The sequence below is a fragment of the Passer domesticus genome, chromosome 10 (genome assembly GCF_036417665.1).
Source record: "Passer domesticus isolate bPasDom1 chromosome 10, bPasDom1.hap1, whole genome shotgun sequence".
In the NCBI taxonomy this organism is placed as follows: Eukaryota; Metazoa; Chordata; class Aves; order Passeriformes; family Passeridae; genus Passer; species Passer domesticus.
The window spans coordinates 22,783,160-22,801,841 of NC_087483.1; the positions used below are offsets into that span (position 1 = coordinate 22,783,160).

At 40.2% G+C, this 18,682-nt stretch overlaps 1 long non-coding RNA gene across 12 annotated transcripts; it reads left to right on the forward strand.

Moving 5' to 3' along the window:
- The first annotated feature begins 524 nt into the window (after positions 1-524).
- On the forward strand, positions 525-16,866 carry LOC135308862 (uncharacterized). 12 transcript variants are annotated; one of them, XR_010369250.1, is made up of 13 exons: positions 525-719; positions 1,862-2,105; positions 2,625-2,818; positions 3,044-3,149; positions 3,254-3,469; positions 4,364-4,484; positions 5,129-5,345; positions 6,663-6,849; positions 7,395-8,745; positions 10,373-10,559; positions 12,208-12,397; positions 13,860-13,984; positions 14,682-16,866. It is a non-coding gene; the product is annotated as an uncharacterized LOC135308862 (long non-coding RNA). The 12 variants fall into 12 exon arrangements; XR_010369247.1 differs by having other exon boundaries at positions 6,663-7,590; positions 8,257-8,745; positions 14,682-16,863; XR_010369245.1 differs by having other exon boundaries at positions 6,663-8,745; positions 14,682-14,790; positions 15,144-16,861.
- Positions 16,867-18,682: the final 1,816 nt, after the last annotated feature.

Genomic DNA, 18,682 nt, shown 5'->3' on the forward strand with positions numbered 1-18,682 from the left:
ACCTCTGATCCCGTAGCAATGCAAACATCTCTTGTAGTGCCGTGCCCGCGCTGCTGCGGCCGAGCAGCGATAATGACCAATGGTCCAGGTGCGACAAACTACTTCAGCAAGAGAGGCGGAAAAGTCCTCTCGCACATCTGAGGGGCATTTGGTGATTATCTGCCTGTGGCAGTGGCCATGCCTGGCGGGCTCCTCACCGAACCCGGCATCTGTCAGACGGTGATGGGAGCAGGCAGCCAAAAGCTCCTTCCCGACCCACGCGAGCCAAGCGCGGCGGAGCCGGGTGGTTCAGAGCCCCCATCCTCACCTGAGAACACACCGGCCATCTCACCTCCTCCTCCCCCGCAGCCCTGAGCCAGGCAGGTGTAGAAAGCTGCGAGCGCCACAGGGAGTGCTCCCTGCCCCCGCTGTCCCCGGGAAGGAGGCGGGCGAGCAGGCGGGCGAGCAGGCGGGAGTGCGGCGGGCCCCGCACACCGCGGCCCCAGCCCGGGCTCCCGCCGCCCCCGCCGCCCGCTCACCTGCAGCCCCGCGGCCGCCGCGCTCCGGCCCCGCTGCCGGGAGCTCCCGCTGCGGGAGGAAGGAGAGGCATCCGAGGAGACGAGGGGAACAAAAGGACGAGATCTGAAACAGGAATAAAAGAAGGAAATGTAGCGAGCACTAAAAACAAGAGGAGGAATTTTCCCCGTGGGGAAGAGAGAGGGAAGCGCCACTTACATGAGGTTTTCTTTCCCCCTACAATTTCTGCAGAAATTCTGACAATGCACGTGCTCGTTTTCCCTTTCCCAGCCCACACAAACCTGTTGTTGTTTTACTTTCATTATTTCACTTTATTGTGTTAGAAATGCTGAATCATAAAACAGGGGTTAGTGAAAATGGTATTTATCTTACAGAAATAAGCCCCACATTATTTTAAAGATCCCCACACTACTGCTGTTATTATTATTATTATCATCATCATGCATCTTGGCAGGTTGAAAGGTATCTCAGAACAGTAAGAATTCAGCAGTAATTTAACATCCCACAGCAGTACTTTAAAAGCTTCAAATAGCATTTTGAATTTTAAGTCAGTACTAGTGTAAATAAATGGATGCACTCCCACATGTCTGTTGTTTTTAAACTTGTGGTGATACTAAAATATTTGCCTAACAGCTTTGAGTTGTAGCAGAATTTCAGCTCATACATACACATGCATGTGATATTGAATTAAACCATTTGTCATTCTTTTTCCATAAAAGATACAATTTGGCTCTCAGCAAACCATTTGAAATAGAAATTATGATGATGATACCACATCTCCATTTTATTTTATGATACTGTATTGATTTTCAAATAGACAATACATGTATTTTTGTAATGGTCTAAAAGAAGATATTCTGCCTTTTTATTTTACAGTCCTTATGCTATTACTTTCATCTCAATAAAGGATGGCATTTTTCAGAGATGCTACCATAAATTGCTTCATTTAATAAGTTGCTACACAGAATAATAATGTTACACCAGAGAGCAGCACTTCATAATTTGGAAGAAATAACATTTTTCTTTTAAAAATATTCCTGTCTCTTTATTTTTAAATTAAAATTATCTTTCTGCTGTTTTCTTTCAGAAGGATAATCTGATTATTAAAAAATTCCTCTTTTTTTCTTGCAAGCATTGGAACTTGGGTGTGACATAAAGGGGCTAATTAAAATGGGGAACAAATTAGATTAATTTCCACAGATATAATAGTGATATAAAAGTCTTGTTCTCAACAATGGCTCCATAATAGAACTATTTCATTTATGCCTAAGCAGGTTCCTTATTCTGTCTAGCGAGGATTGCCAGCAGTGTCTTAGTGACAAGGTTTTTATTATTTTTTTGACAGTTTGATAGGAAGTCAGTGCTTGCTTCAGGGTTTGCAGTCTCTTCAAACCTGAATTATGAAGGCTACCATAAAAATATGGATAAAATACTACCTCCCCAAAGTGCCATGTGTTATGGCCTGCACCCCAGTGTGGAGATTGCTTTTGTAATACCTGCAGACAACATGTGCTATTAGAGCTGCAATTCAAATACTCAGTCACTAAGCAGTGACCGGGGAAGGAGTCTCCTAAGCTGTGGAAGACAAGGTCAGTTAAAACATAGAGCAGGTTTCAAATTTGTCACAGGACAGTTTTTGCCTATGTCTGTGGGTATATTCGGGTATATTTTTTTCCTCCTACAGACACCAATTTCAATGGAATTAGATATTTTCACACCTGATTTTTTGCAGGGATTCAATCTGAAATTTGCAGTGAGGGATCTCTAGTATACATGAGACATAAATATATGCATTATTTTGCACCACAGAGAAAAAAAGATCTTGCTGGAATGTTACAATATATTAATAGCATTGTGCCATTTAGGATCCTTTGTCAGGTTGCAAAATGCCATTATTTCCAAACTATAAAGCAGAATTTGCTTTTTTTCCTAACAGCATGGATGTGCACAGGTTTTCTTCTCTTCCTCCATTTCACAGGATAAATCCTCGATATCCTTCACACTATGACATGAAGGCACAGAAGTGCTTTCACTGCATGAAGATACACAAAGTTTGTGATTTCCTTTACATTTATGCAGTTTTTGTAATTTCCTTTATATTTATGCAGTTGTGGGTGCAAGACACAGTTGCCTCATGCAACATGGTATCTCTTGAGGATGAAGGCAGAACTAGATGATATAAAGAAAAAATCTTTCAGAAGAAAGGAAGATCAAATATTTTACTCAAACGCCGGCAGAATGATACTCACATAAACTGATTTGTTTTCCAGAATATGAAAGACTGGATCCACTCAGAGATGAGGTAAGGCATTCTCTTCAAGAACTTAGGTCTGAAGATATGTGTACTTTGCTTTACTAATCTTAGAGGATGCATGGCTTTAAATAGCATCAGTGTAAATGCCAGTAACAGGCAGATGTAAGTGACACTGCCATTTCATTTATTTTAAAAGCTTTCATAAGCTGCCTACTCCAAACATATAACTGATCTCCATGTATCAAATTCTTTTAATTTGTGTGGAAAAAATAGCATTAAACAGCTCAGGACACTGCAGTCCTCTCTCTGCATAAAAGGAAGCAAAATGCAAGGTCTCATTATGGTCTGATTCCTGTTTCAGTGCAGACATGGAAGAAAGGTTGGTACATTCTTCTCTTCTGCCATTGCAGAAATTTGCTTCTTCTGTTATAAGTGCAAAGAGATCTCTTTGCTAGTTATGATATATGTTCACTTGTGTTTTAGGCTATCCATAGGAGAGAAGGGAAGCAGCTGTTGGATGCTTCAAGAAACCTGATGCCAAAAACGATCACTACTTTGTTCATGTAGTGTTCAAATGAACACTACTTTGTTTCCCTTCTGGAAAAGGCACATGGTTCAGATTGTGTTAAATGATCAACATCTTCAAAGCCATCAGAATGTTGCATGTGGCCATCACTGGGAGATGGCCATTAACTGCAGGTGAAGGTGCAGCATCAGCAGCACCCAAGTCCTGGTCTCACTCTGCATTGGGTGGGTGCAGTGAAGTGAGGGGAAAGGATGAGGGTAACTCATCACACATCTTTGGCAATTTTTAGTAATGATATGTCTCTCAGCACCAACAAAGTGCTGAATAGCAACATGTAATGTTCTTAATCATAGAAGGCCAAATTTTCATAATATCTAGCAATCTCAAACAGCAATGTACCTGCTGCACTAACATGTAATATCTGTTCAATCACATAACTGGGCAACCAATAGCTTCTTAGGCATTGCTAGCAATTTACACAGACAATTGTGGTAAATCCATGCAGAGCTGTAGTTAATGCATACCACTCCAAAAGTAGGTACTGAAAATCTAATTCATAGAGCTAGGGTTTTTTTTAAGAGACCTCCTTTTTTGCCACCTAAAATTACCTTCCTTTCGATCTTTAATTCAGAGTAACAAAACATGGGCACTCAAATAGCCATTAGTGCAAGCAAGCCAGCAGAATGGTAGCTTGATTGCACGTACAATTTTCTGTGGGATATCAGAAAGCAAGTTAGTAATTTGGCCCTTTATCATTTTCTCTCTGTACATATGCGTAGGTGGGTGCTTCCACGTGTATGTATATGAATTACTATATCATATAATTACTTAATGCAATTAGAGTGAAAACCCAGAACCTACACTCTTGTTTTTCTGACTGTTTCCCCTTTTTAAAAAATAAATTACTCACCCCAGTGGCAAGACCCAAAATATTCTTTACACTTGACGATTTAGCTACCTTATGTGTTTTTCCTAGGGAAAAAAAAAGCCCTCTATCATTTATCATGTCATCTTATCACAGTCTCTTTGTGGGACGCAAATAGCACACTAATGTTTTCTTTTGTTAGAGTGAGTTGGCAATCTCCTCAGAGATGGAGCAACTACAGACAGCTCTTTTTTTTTTTTTCTGATAATCTTCCTGACACTTGGATGAGACTGGCTTATCCATCAACATACAGTTACTCAGTGGTAAGTCGAATGCCAACAGTCATTCAGCATGGATGGCACTTCATGTCCATTATAAAAAAATAGAATTGAAACTAAAGAATTTTTTTGGCAAATGTCTTACCTTCATGTGTAACTCTGAATAGGTTTTTATCATAAACTGATATTACCAGTGTTATGAAAAGCAGAAAGACCCTTGCATTTACCTTGCCAATTACTGCACACTTTGAAAGATGTCTCTTTGCATTCCCACTTCTTCCTTGCTTGCTTGCTTTTTTCCTCAGGTTGTGTGCACTGATCAAAAACATTTGACAAATGCTGTAGCACTCAGTATCTGCTACGCAGAAGACCAAGCTTGGTTTCTAGTGGTTTTTGGGATCAGAATTTGTAACAATAAAAGGGCACTGCTCTGAGCTCAAGGGTGAAATGATCACCAGAAGAAGGAGCAATTAACAAAGTAGCTTCTGTTAAGAACAGAGAAAAGTTTCAGAGCAAGTAGCGGGGCCATGATGCTTCTGTTCATCTTAATTGAACACCTTAAGATGTGTCCATCTATCTAGTCTCCATGACTCTTTTATAATACCAAAAATGAAACTGAAAACAAAAAGTGAAAGCCATCCAAGGCTGGCAGATTATTTCCTTGCTTACATACATTCAATTCTCCACAGGCAGCCTCCTGAGTGAGGCAAAGAGCTGCTGGCTGATGGAGCTAACCAGGACTCCAGAGCTGACCAAAGGACAGGAAAGCTCTGCCAAGCACAAAGACAGGTAGCGCTAGAAGGCAAAGCAAGCCCACACTTCTGAGATCAGTTCAGACTTCTGAGAGATCAAAAGTGGAAGAAGAAATCTTGTTCAGCAGAGGAGACATTGAGAAAAGCACCAGAGGTACATTGTGGTGAAGATCAATCAGAGCTTTACGGAATTAAATGCTCTTTTAGCTTTGCTTGATGGAAAACTAAACCACCATAGAGATACTGTGATGTCTGTGATAAATATATGTCCTGAAGACAGAAAGCGTTGCCTAGGGGATATAACACAGTAATGCTAAATTACAAGCTGTTTTCCTGAAGGACAACACAGCTGCTTTCTTTAAAAAAAATATATGGGGGATTCAAGCTGGACCTTATATTCATGTTTGGACAAAAGAGGGTAAAAGTACCCACTGATTATATAAAAGCTATCTTGCAGAACTAGTAGGATTTAAGGTGACAGATTATCTTTTACCATCAGGTGCAAAATGCAGTGAGTCACCAGGGAGCAAAATCATTGCTGTGAAGCAGTGTTATGCAGCTGGGCTCCAGGACAGCCTCCCTGCTGGAGCCCAGCATGTACAGGGAGGGACTGCAGAGCAGGTGAAAGGGAGGCACCAGAGAGGTTACACATAGACAGGACTGGTGGAGTGGTCAGCTTAGCCTGGCTGTCAGTCCCCTGGGTTTGGGGAGGTGAAAAAAAAACAACAGCAACTGAAAACAAAACTTGAATCACTGTCATGTTTAAAACCCCATAGTAATTATCAGTAGCAGGAGCTGTAAGCTTCCTCCAGGGAAGGACATTCTCCCTGTCGTGCATGCTGCAAAGCATGCGGAGGCCTCAGTCATCATGATAGTTTTATCCTCCTGTTTCAAACCCCTCTGTCTCTTATATACCTACCTGACACGCCACCATCTGAGACATTTGAAAAAACTCCTTTGATTTCCAAGCAGCTGACATTTTAAAGTAAGGTGGGATGGAGTGAGGAGGTAAAGGGAAAAATCAGAATACGTGCACAGTTTAAGCATGTTTAAGCTCAGCAAACGTGTCAGAAACAGCAAACAGAAGTGATAAAGCGACAGAGATCATTAGATCACCTAACAATCTCAGATCTTCAGTTTATCTTCAGGATCATTTTCTGTGTCTTTGAAATGAACACAAATTGTGTTAATGCTTCCCCTTGTAAGCTGGCCCTATATGTCACCTATTTCATATTTCTGTGGAGGAGTCACCTCTTGCCTCTAAGCCAGCAGTCTCCTGTCTCTGGCTTAGATACACTCAACTATCCCCAGGGCAGATGTGTTTAGTATTTCTTAACAGCAGCATTTTAGGAAACAAGAAGCAATACCACAGACTGCAGAAAAACCCCTCAGCTAGAAAGGAGGGGATGTGATGCCAGAGATCTTAAATGGGGTAAAAAGAAAAGAACTGAGCTTCTGCTTTCTTTTTCAGGCCACAGGAATTCAACAGATAGGGAAATAAAGTGTGGAGGAAAGAGAAGGATTGAAAACTTGTGTTGGGTCTTCCAGCTTTCTGGAAATCTGCAAAAGACCAACAGTGGGACACCTTAACAGAGGCAAAAAATGTTTGGGTTCTGGGCTGTGACTGCATTGTCAGGCAACGGCTGGAGCAGGCTGAGGTGAGAGCAGCAGTGAATGAGGATTTGAAAGGAAACACCACATGTAGAGGGGATGATGTGAAGGGGCATATAAGGAGCAGAGGATGGTGGGGAAGGAGGGCACGAAGGCACAAAATACAGGAGCTGCCAGAAGAGGGGATGTTCATTCCTTCTTTGGAAGATATTCATGATACACAGATACAGGCTTAGAAACTATTCCATGAAAACTCAGGGTTGTGGCACTGACTCCCTCACAGGCTAGAAAAATACAGGCTTGAAAGGAAAAGGCCTTCAGGGTAGGAGGGTTTGTTATTTAGGGTTTTAAACTGACAGAATCTGCTGCTGACTTGTAAGGTGGGGAGGTATTAACTCCTGAGAAGGAGGAACAAAAGGCAAGGATTGCGATCCTGCGAGAAAAGACAAGGAGCATTGCAAGGAGAGGTGGGCTGGTCCAGAGGGGGGGTTAAGGATATTCATCGAGTGCTTTGAGATGAAACATGCTGTGTGTTCGCAAAGGTGTCTGTCAGTCAAGTGGGGGAGCAACATTATGACAACCTCTCTTCCAGGAGCAGCAAAGACCAAGATTTTATTCCCTGCAAAGCCAGCCAAGAAATTACTGAAATGGCTGTTTTAACAGTCAAAGCTAGCAGGGAGAGAACAAAAGAACTCCAGATGCACGTACACACACATCCATCCATCTATCCATGTCCTCCTTTGGCCTCCGATGAGCCAACTTCCACTTAAAGAAAGTCTCTTACATTGGTGAGAAAATAGGCAGCAAATTATTTTGCTGCTGTAAAACAAAACTATCTCCATTTCAGGGAGGGGTGAAAAATGGGTGTAGCTTGCATGAAAATTTCTGAGAGTACTGTTAAGTCTAATGCACATGGAATGACAGAAAAGAGGTTAGATTTCTTTCGAAGGAGCCACTCTTGTTTCATGAATACCAACTTGCTGTCTTACTGGCTTACCTCTCAAAGAATGGCTGTTGCCTTGGCTCCATGAGACAGACAGGCTCAGGTTCCAGAGGGGCTGTTCTCAAAGCCCACAAACACACAATATTGCTTCACTTGCTGTTTTTCACTTGTCAGTATTTAATTAACAAATACAAATGCAGAACTGTGCTGAAATAAAGAAAAAGATAGTTCGCTTTGGAAAAAACTTTTAATATGAGGAAGTTGCTTGTTAAACAGAGAGAAATTTGTTGTTCAGCTGCACTCAAAACACAAGAAAAGGGAAAAAAACATTAATGTGTGCCAGGGCAAAAGAACCACTGATTTGGCAAGAAACAGAAACATTTGCAAGCTTCTGAGTTAGTATTTGAACAATGGGGAAGAAAATGAACTAGAAAAACTGCCTGATGGGCTGCTGAGAAGAATCTTCCTCCCCCTGCTACACACACTGATTTTTGTGTTTTCTTACATTCAGATAAGATGGACTGATGGTAATAATATCTGACACAGGAGTTATAAAAAAACTGTGGAATCAAGAACAGAATTTTCAGCAGCCTGCACTCCTTGAATTCAATGGCAACCAAATGAGCAACAAAAGTATAATCAAATACCACTATTTCTTTCAGAAGATACTGAAAACTCTGTAAGCTTTTTCACACAGTTACTATCCCAGTATAGGCTGACACAAAATAAAAACCAAAACACCAAAACCAAACCAAGCCCTTAATTCTTGGTTGAAGATCAAGGTGAGAAGAAGGCTTAAGTCTGGCTGTCAAACATCTGAAGAAACAGGTTTTCCAGTGTTTGCTTTGGTCATTTTCCCTATGGTGGATAACTTCAATAAATTACCCTTAATCCTTCATCAGATGTCTGCCCTTCTTCAGTTTTATCCCAAGTTCCTAGTCAGCAACTTCTCAAACTGCCCTTCACATTTTGCAGTTATCTTCATGTATTGCAGGTGAAGGTAAGAATTCCCTGTTGCCAAGCTATTCATTAGTATTTCTTTTTAATCCTTTCCCTATACAAAACAAATTTCCAAATATTGCCCGTTTCAAAGTAAATAATTTTAAATATACATACTTAATTTGGGGCTGGTGGGAGGGAGGGTGCAACTGTTTGCAGTCCGGGAGCTTCACTTTACTGGATCCTTCTTAGCGTGAAGGTGCCGGGTCAGAGCGTGTGTGCACCCACAGAGAACATTCCAGGTACAAAGTGCATCCAGGTCTTTCCCAGCACCTGTGATTCCTGACCTTCTACACCCAGTTTGCTTCTAAACACTTTGAAAGCAACAGCACCCTATTCAAAGCCTCAGTGTTCCAGCGTTTGCTAAGCAGTACATTCTATTAGTGAACACTTTCACTGCAGGTTGAAATTTTCAGACGCAGATGATACAATGCACTGAGAAGTATTGGCTGGGGGAAAAAAGCCTGTCATACATAGCAGGACTACTGATAATGTGCAGTGTATTACACTGCTGCAAAAATGACTAACATCAAAGCTAAACAGAATGATTTGTATGGTTGAGACAAGTAGAATAAAATATGTATTTTAAATAAATCAGTTTTTAGGAACACCAGGCACAGGTTAATCCTTTATAAATATGTTCACAGAGTACATTAGACACCAGCCCGCCTACACAAAATGAATGCAGCACACACTCTGATGTATTACAGAGGCAGGATAAATGAGGGAACTCTTCTGTGTTTGATCTGGTTCTGCTCTGTAATTCAGAGATACTGGAGATGGGTGGTGAGTTTCTCATTGATCCCAAAAGAACCAATAATGTTGAATCCTGTGAAATGTAAGCTTTGTAGAGGATTGGAGGCTATGCACGAAGGACATTGTAGCTTTAGGGGCATATTCTCTTCTCTGGAATGTGTGTAACTGGCATTCACAAGAGTCACACATATCCCAGGGAAACTAGACCCTGTAGCTTAGCAATACTTAAAATGCATACCTAGCTCCACAGGCAATTATATCACTCTCGTGGCTACATCTGCATCCAGTTATCAAAGGATAGATTTCCAGCAGATAATAAATGAACCTGCAAATGAATATCTTCAGAATTTTGAAACAATGCTAAATTTGCCACACGTCAGCATTTAAAAATGCAGCAGAACGAAGCCAGAACATCAATCCAAGTCTAAGATATTTAGATAGAAAACACAGAGCTAGCACATAGATATGGAAATAATCAATTCCATTTCCCCCCACACCCCCAATTCTTTCCAGCTTTTTAAACCACTTACTCAAGTCCTTGCTTCTCTGAACTGTATTTTGCATGTGGTGGAGGTGTTAATCCACAGTTACTGCACAACAGGGTTGTGAATTTTAGCTAATGAAAGCTTTTAAAGGCACAATGAAATGCTCAGATGAAAGGCAACAAAGAAGTGCAAAGTATTATTACAGCCTAGCCTAAGTTTTACTGAGAGCATTCTTATACAGGATGGACACAGCATAAATATGTATTACAGATGATAACCTCCCTGTAAAGGCTAATTCCCACCCCTGAAGCTGCCAGAGGCAAGGGGTGGCAGTCTTATAAGACTTAATAAAGTCTCACAATGTTTTCATCCTGTTCCTGCCCCCAGGAGCTGGAAGAGAACCCCTGTATTCATCTGAATCCTTAACGAACAGCATGTCCATCCCGACATATTGCCGGCACAATTAGATCACAGGGAGTGCAGACTGGGATGGTTCAGTGAACACTTGAAGGCAGAGGCAAATACAGGAAGGACAGCAAATGCTGTAGTCCTAGTTACAGCAATTTGGCACACAGTAAGTTTATAGTGTGTATCTGTATGCTATCTATGGGAGAGGTAAGCAAAGGGGCAGAAATGTGCTTGTCATTTTCCTTGATAATTTTTACTAAAATCCAAGTAATTGTGCATGATAACAAACATGAACAATTAACATAGTCTGTATTTTGCAAAGGTGAGAAAGGGATAGCTGTCAACAGGATGTGGATGAAAGCACCAGTAACTCATTTGGAAAAGAACTAGCACCAGAAAAAATGTACAACAGCTTACCAGGCAGAGAGAGGACAGGATCTGCTGCTCTGAAAGATGGTTTGATCTGCTACGACAGGAATGAAGTCTTCTGTTTGAAAAATATTATTATGCTTCCTAGGTCTGCAAAAGCTAACATTGCTCTAAAGACTGCACCTCTCTGATCAGCTGCCGTTTCACTGATCATAGTCTAAGTGATCCGTAGCCCCCTTCTTTTTCTGCCTCTGTTCAGATAAAAGATTGCAGCTTCATTTCAGTTATTATTTGCATGTTTTTCTTAATAGTTTACTCTCAGCAGCTTCTGATTTAGCCTTATGTGTTCTGTTGTTTGGGAAAAGGCTAGAAAGATAATTTCTAGCTTGGTACCTAACATTTTTGAAGTAATAGCAGGCACCTCATGCATGCATCTCATGTTCCACCCTTTTGGTAAATGTATTCTAACACTCTACTTACCTGCTTTAAAAGGACTGGCATGTTGAACCAGCTGGCCTTTTTCCAGCACTATAGCTTTTCATGTTATATTCTGCTCCTCCAATTTCTGTATTTTCCCTGCATTTTGCAAGACAAAATGCAGAAGTTTAAAGGCACATAATGTTTATGTGACAAAATCTTGCTGCTAAGTACAGTATTACTGACAGATTAGTTTAATGCAATAGCATAATGTAATTTAATTATAGTAATAGTGCACAGCAACAATCTTACTACTTATGTCAGATTGTGAGACATTCTCTCTTAAAAGCTTCATCATTATTATTTAGTTTTTTGATTTAGTTCCACAGTGTCCCCCCCTTCCTCCACATACAGTAAATTAATTTCATAGGTGTAGAAGAAGAAACATTAGGTAAATTGCTTTCATTTTGCCCTAAGAATTCACAATACTAACTGAAAACCTATTTTGCATCATTAGACAATAGTCAGGCAGCCTATGCTGAAAGCTCAGTCTTCTGGGCAGTAAGTCCTCAGATCTGCATTCTGCAGTTAAAAAAAATGAAACAAACATCAAAAAAAAAAACACAGGCAAAAAAACCCCAAATAGGAGCATTCCACCACATCTACCTTTTGTATTTACCTGAGAGCTTTTACTGGAGATTGATCCAAAATCCTATGTCAGCCATTAACTATTTCTACATTCATGTAAACTATTGTAGTTCAGGGCTCCAGGTTTTTCAGCCCACAGCTTCCACTGATTTCAGCTGTGGCTGACAGCAATTCTGAAAATCCAGCCCACAATAATTCCTATTTCTAAAGTGTTTTCTATCTGAAGATCACAGAATTTTCTATCTGTGTTAATTTAGCCTCCAGAAAGACAGGAAAAAAAAATCTTCAGCCAGCACAGCTGTATGCAAAGTGAACATCTGTCCATTGCCAAATTCAGTTTAGCTAATAATAAAAAAACCACACTTTATTTTCTTTTCCAGACAGGATCAGACCACAAGGGAAAGCCTGGAGAGGATTTCTGTGCTTTAAAAAGAGAAACAGGGGAAGACTGAATTTCCTAAGGTCACTGAGGAAATGCTAGGAAAAGAACTCAGCACTCGAGCAGCAGAGATACCATCTTCACAGCCAAAACCAGATGGTTTTTCTCTGCAGTGTGACATAACAGCACAGGTCTGTGGATTTAGTGGCAATGAAGTTAAATAAGGTTAATTTCTGGGGGGCTAAGAGATGTTGTCTTTTTGTAATTGCATCATGGCAAAAGCTCTTCCTGCCTTATTTCAATAACAAGAAGCCAGGTAATGTGAATTAGCCAAACCACTGCAAATCACTGCTTTTTAGAGGGGGAAAAAGATGTACCCTTGTCTTGAAAGTATGGAAACTGCAAAAATAATCCTGCTGTATGCTGACAGGTTGCTGTTCATTTCCTAGCTTGCCCAAGGCTTTGTATGTATTTTCAGTGTATACAATCTTTTAGGTGTGAGGGGCCTTGGGCTCAAAAGGCTCAGTACTGTAATGCTTGACTCTTAGGGGCTCTTTCAGCTTAAGAAACCCCTAGCTCCACAAAAACCAGCATCTCTGCATCTCTTTGTCCAAGGGACCTGCATTTCTGCTTCTTTCAAGGGTTTTGGAAGATGACTACAGGGTGAGTGGACAGACTTCTCTCCCCTTTTGACTTCACAATGTGTAAGAGCGTGTGGAAGTATCCATGCCTAATGGCTCATTTTAGTACAACATGCCAACATAAGGAGTAAATAAGTCATGCTAGATTTTCCCACTCCTTTTAAAGCCTCAACAGTGTATTTAAGAACAGTTCTGTGTCATGAGAGAGAAAAATGCACAGCCTAATTCCATTTGATTTTGGGTAGATGTTTCAATCCAGAATCAAGCTTTTGCAGCAAAAGATTTTAAAAAATCTTTTAAAAAATATTTTTGCAAAAGAAATTGCTAAAAGGTAGCTAATTTAATTGGGTTTTACAATACCAAAGCCCACCTGTCACATATACAGTACCTTTAAAAGCTACGGATAGAAATATAATTATATGCCAGTTCATTTTTGCATTCATTTTGGCACGCAGCAGAACCCCTTTCTCTAGCCAGTCTCTGCTACTGCAGCAACACCCCGTGCTCAGCAGCAACCTGGACTTTGATAGAAGTGGCACCATTTTTACACCTTTGTGCCCTGGTGTTATTCATACTGTGTACCATTTGCTACCAAAAGCCTCTGCATTCCTTAAAGCTTTGTCTCAGAAGAAAGAAATCCGGGTCAAACTCCCCTGCCTGAAAGCAAGCTGGTGGGGGATTTAAACCTTTGTCTTAGCTCCACATCTTAGGTGACTCTTCTGAGGATTTAAGGGCACTAAGAAAACATTGTCCTCTTTGCTGTGTTTTGCATGGAACTTTATAGCAACTGGAAAGCAAGAAGCTGCTCCCAGCCTAAGATCTGCTACAGTAAATTAGGTCACTTCAGCTGCGTTTGTAGCAAGACGATATACAGAAGTCTGTTCCTCCCATTGATAACATTGTTCCCTTGCCTATAGCTGTCAGTTTGGAAACAAATGTAGAGCTACAATTTAAAGTGAAATTTATGATTATTAGTCTCTCAGCTATTTTTTTTCCCCTCTTTTTTTTTTAGTTTAACCATTCTGGTGCACTGAACAACTTCTGTGCTGCTGTGAGCTTGACTCCTAGCCTCAAGATCTCACCCTCCCTAGTGTTGTCTGGATATCAATTCTTTCAACCCCCAGTCCTTCCTCACAGGTAGGAAGCACATCACAACTCATTAGTAATTTACTGCTACAGTAATTTTTATAATTACTGCCAGGAGGCCTCATTAAATTTGATCTAATGAATAAATATTGTATTTTTCAACGTGATTACCAGAACAGCTTAAGCTGTGTGCCATAAACAATTATTTTCCTCAATATGCAGTATGTCAGTGAGTATTGATTTTTATTTTGTAAAGAATTTACTGTATTTCTATCCATGGCCATTAAGTAATAAATAGCCAATCCTCTGAAGCCTCAAATGCCACAGAGCAGATGGCAAAACAGAATTTGGGGTATCTGTTGCAAAAAGTAAAAGAATGCACATTAGTGAAGATAAATGGTTTGTCTGGAGGTTAAGGAGGAGTGCTCCAATGTGAATGTTTGTCCTCGCCCTCAAGAAAGCAGCCTGCTCTAGTCTGGAGTCTCTGATGTTTAAGTCTGTGATATCAAAAAAAAATTAGGATTTATTAACAGGATACAACAAAGCATTTTATCTCAGAGAACTAACACATGAACAAACATTGATACCTTATGTTTCATTTGCTTTTAGAGCAACTGCTCAAATGGAACATTCTTCTAACAGGTTCAAGAAAAATAAACAAATATACCTGCTGAATATGAACCTATAGTTCAAACCGAGGCTGCAAATTATATTTACTTTCCAGCATCATTTACTCCTTTTTTTTCAGCAATTGCAGACTTTAGCACGTGAAACTGTAACAAAGCAGTGAACTGCTAACAAAAGGCATGCATCAGAGGAGCTCAGGACCAGGAGGAAACCCTTTGCATTTTTGTCATGTAAGAATGTTTTCTGCACATCCAGCGATACTGTACCATATTAGATAGATCTAATTCCCTAGCTAAAGCACTACTTAAATAATTTTGAAGTAAATTTATCTACTTCAGTAAATAGCACTGCTAGTCTGTGCTATCAGATTTTCTACTTAAACAAGATTTCATTTAGGGCAAAAGTAAAAGGGGAGTGGGTAAACATAGCATCACTGGTGCAATTCACGTACCTGAAAGGATTTTTTCCTATTTAATGGACACTTTTGAGTTGCATCTTCTCCCTTGATTGTGTAGTCTAAGGAAACCTGGGAAGTCTTGAGATTGTTAGCTCAGTCTCCACACTGGGCCGTTGTCTCCACCAGATTCCCTGGGCTGAGCACAGTGCAGTTACCAAGCTGTAAGTGTGTGTCACCAGAACAGCCTCTCTGGCTCTCACCAGCACAGACATTACCTCCAAGTAAACCACAGGCAAATAACTCTACACAGGACCTCAGGACTCAGATCCACCTTAGCTGCTGCTTCACTTAACAACATTTCTACTTCAGGACACTTGGCAGTTGCTCTCATAAAGCTCCTTACACCCAGGTTTCTCTTGTGACGCATGTGAAAGAACCTTATTCTCACCAACAATGGTTGAAAAATACCTGTGCTTCCAGATAGGCTGTCAAACACAGCATAACCTCCCTCATCTCACCAGTGGTGGGAGCTGGCAGGAGCTGCTGCATGATCTTTGCAATGAAGAGCAACTACAAGACAGATTCTCTCCCCACTGTTTATTTTTGGTGCTCCATGTCCCAAAACCACACTAATCACAGCATTGCAGAGCTCAGTACAACTACAGGTAAAAGCACGAGCAACAGTACCCTGGTCTGACACCTCCTCTTCTGGCTGCAGCAACTGTTTTCTGAAGGGAAAGGTCAGCATGGTTTAGGTTTGTAAGTAGTTTGCCATTTACAAAATCCACATCTTCTTGCATATTATATAGCAAGCTGTAACTCACTGGGAGGTGCAAGGGAGCTCCAGCAAGGCCAGCTGTTACACTAGGTATCAGGGAACTCTAAGTTATGGCAGGAAAAACATTTCCTTGTGGAACCCAATATGTAAAAAGTATAATGTGGTGTCTGTACAGGGGAAAACAGAAGCTACATTTCAGCAGTCAGGCTTAATTAGCAAGTTAGTTAAGTGTAACATCACCCAAACTGTTAATCTCATTCATAACTTTTCTTCAGAACTGGAAAGAAAAAATAGAAATCAAAAACTAGACGTGAGATTTTAGAAACTAGAAAAACAGATGGGAATAAAACCAATGGTACCTAAGAGACTACAATACTCTCAACTCCCATGCATCAGCTATAAAGTAAAATATACTTACTAGTGAGTATGTCAAAGAAATAGTGCTTAATATACTTACTACAGGGTATGACAAAGAAATAAACTAACAGTGTTAGCAAGGAGAAAGGGTGTGTGTCTTCAGCCTGTGCTTAGTAGAAAGTACACAGAAAAAAAAAGCAAAATTCCTTGCTGTAGGTAAGTCTGCATGTCTTGCTGAAAATTAATTGTACTCACATTAACAACATTCAAGTGTTAATTTTTTTTCCAAAGCAGGCTTTAGCTATATTAATGAATGGAGTTTTGGTCTTGCAACTACAGGAAAGTGATTTGTTTGAGATCATACCAGGAGGTTTTCACAGAACACTGTATCTGTATTCTGTAATGGGCACATAGATATCCTATACACAGGTATATTTTTATTTACTGGAGGTGCTTTTCAGAGCTTTGTAATACCAATGCTGTTTTCTAGCCACACCAACCATTTAAAAACTAGAAGTTACTTCTCCCGGGAAAAAAACTAGGATTACATCAAAGCATTTCAGTTCCTCACAACAGCACAACAGAACTCTGTGCTTGGTTTCCAATACTAAAATTGTAACATCACAACTTTTTTATAAGAATTAAATGGAAAGAGAAATAAAGGGGGAAGAAAAAGCTTTAGAGTGTTAACTCTCCACGGCAGGAGGAAGCCAGCATGGGCATTGAGCTCAGCACACTCATTCCCTTCTCCCTGCTGAAAGGGACACAAAAAGAACTCTGGCTAAGCATTTATTTTTCTGCTAATGTGAAAGTTTTCTTTTAAAGAGGAAGCAGATTGAACAGAGCACGAGAAAAGAATTTGACTCTGGCTTATTTCCAAAGGTTTTTTTTTTTCCTGATGATTCACTGTTATCACTTGTATTCACATTACAACTAGCCTCAAAAAAGAAATACCCAAAACCAAAACCAACTTCCCAACACACCCAACAACAACAAAAAAATACACAGCACAAAAGCACTAAGAAATAGAGTCTTTCCTACTGCTAAATTCTGCTAATAAGCTATGTAAGAAGAGGATCATGTAAGATAAGAGTGCCTGTGTTCATTCACATTTGAGTAGGAACATTGCTAAGCCTCTATATCTGGAACTTTAGGGCACATCTAAAAATGGTGAATTTCCAAGGTGTTCAACAAAATGGTGGACACCGATTGAAGTTATTTTACTTCAGCTATATAATAAAGTAGAAACCATCTAAATTTCTCTCACGTCTAAAATTTTTAAATATTCATTATAGTCTTTCCAGTCTTTCTTTACTTTCAAACAGGAGTTTGTTTAGATGTCCAGAGATGAGACATAACTGCTAATTCTCTGAAAACATGAAAAATAAAATTTTTTATTTGTGGGAAACCTATCACCCTCAGTCCTAGTATCAGTCAGTTGTGAAGCTTATATAGCAATTCACAAACATTCCATTTTTACATGGATATTCAAGCTAAAAAGAGGCAAGGGAAGGCCAAAAGGAGTGCTGGTAGGGTTGCTTTGTTACTGTATGTGACTAAAAGAGAATGAGGATGGTTGCCATAGGCTTCTGTTACTTACACCTCTTGACACAACCTAGCACATAATTTCCTTCTCTGTGCCTGCAGTTACATTAAGAGACGGGAAAGGATATAATGCTAGTTTGAGTTCAAACACAAATCTATAATTTCAGTAACATTTTATATCTGCTTTCAGGAGTAGATATAAGTTTTGCCTGTAGACATATTCCAAGGGAAAGACTGTACACCAGTAGGTTTCAACACAGCTGGAGATACACTTCAACTGATTTTTTTTCCTAGCCCAAGAGATCAGTACAAAAACTACTAAAGTACTACTAACAGAGACAGATGCAATGCCTTCTTACCCCATCCTGACCATACCATGACTTCCAGTTTATTTTTTTCACATAAATTTTCTGCCGTCCTTACAAGAGCTTGATCAATTCTAGCTGGAAGAAAGCTTGTACCAAACAGCAACAAGAGCTGTTTTAATATGACTGCATCTTTACTCTAGACGTATTTTCATACAGATTCAATATCCACAACTTTTTGTGTCAGTCACAATAGGGTTCCCAGTTCCCCTTTCATCTTCTATTTTCAGGACTCCAACCTCTAGCACTGATCATTATGTTTTGAGTTCAAACATACAATTCCCCTACCATTTTCCAGGTCCAAAGGGCTTGTGGGGTCTTTAGGAGAACCAAGCTTATTCTTTGGAAGAACAGTGAGACCCAGGCATGCAAGTGCAGTGCTGTCCTCTCTCTCTGGCATTTGCAGCCCCCGCACTCACGTGTATCTACAAAGAAACCCAGCATTATCTGGGTGCTGGTGTTTAGGGTCCCATAGACTGGCCAGCCTCTATTTGACAGTTTTTATCTTTTTACTCACTTGCTTTAGAGGCAAAGAATATGAAAGAACAGTAGGCAGTGTTTCCAAAATCTCCCCACTACCTCACACCATTAGCCACATAAAAGCTGCACGCACAAAAAGGCTGAAGAGAACAAACTGGATGATGCCAGCAGGTCAGTGGGTGACTCTTGCCAAAAGTAGT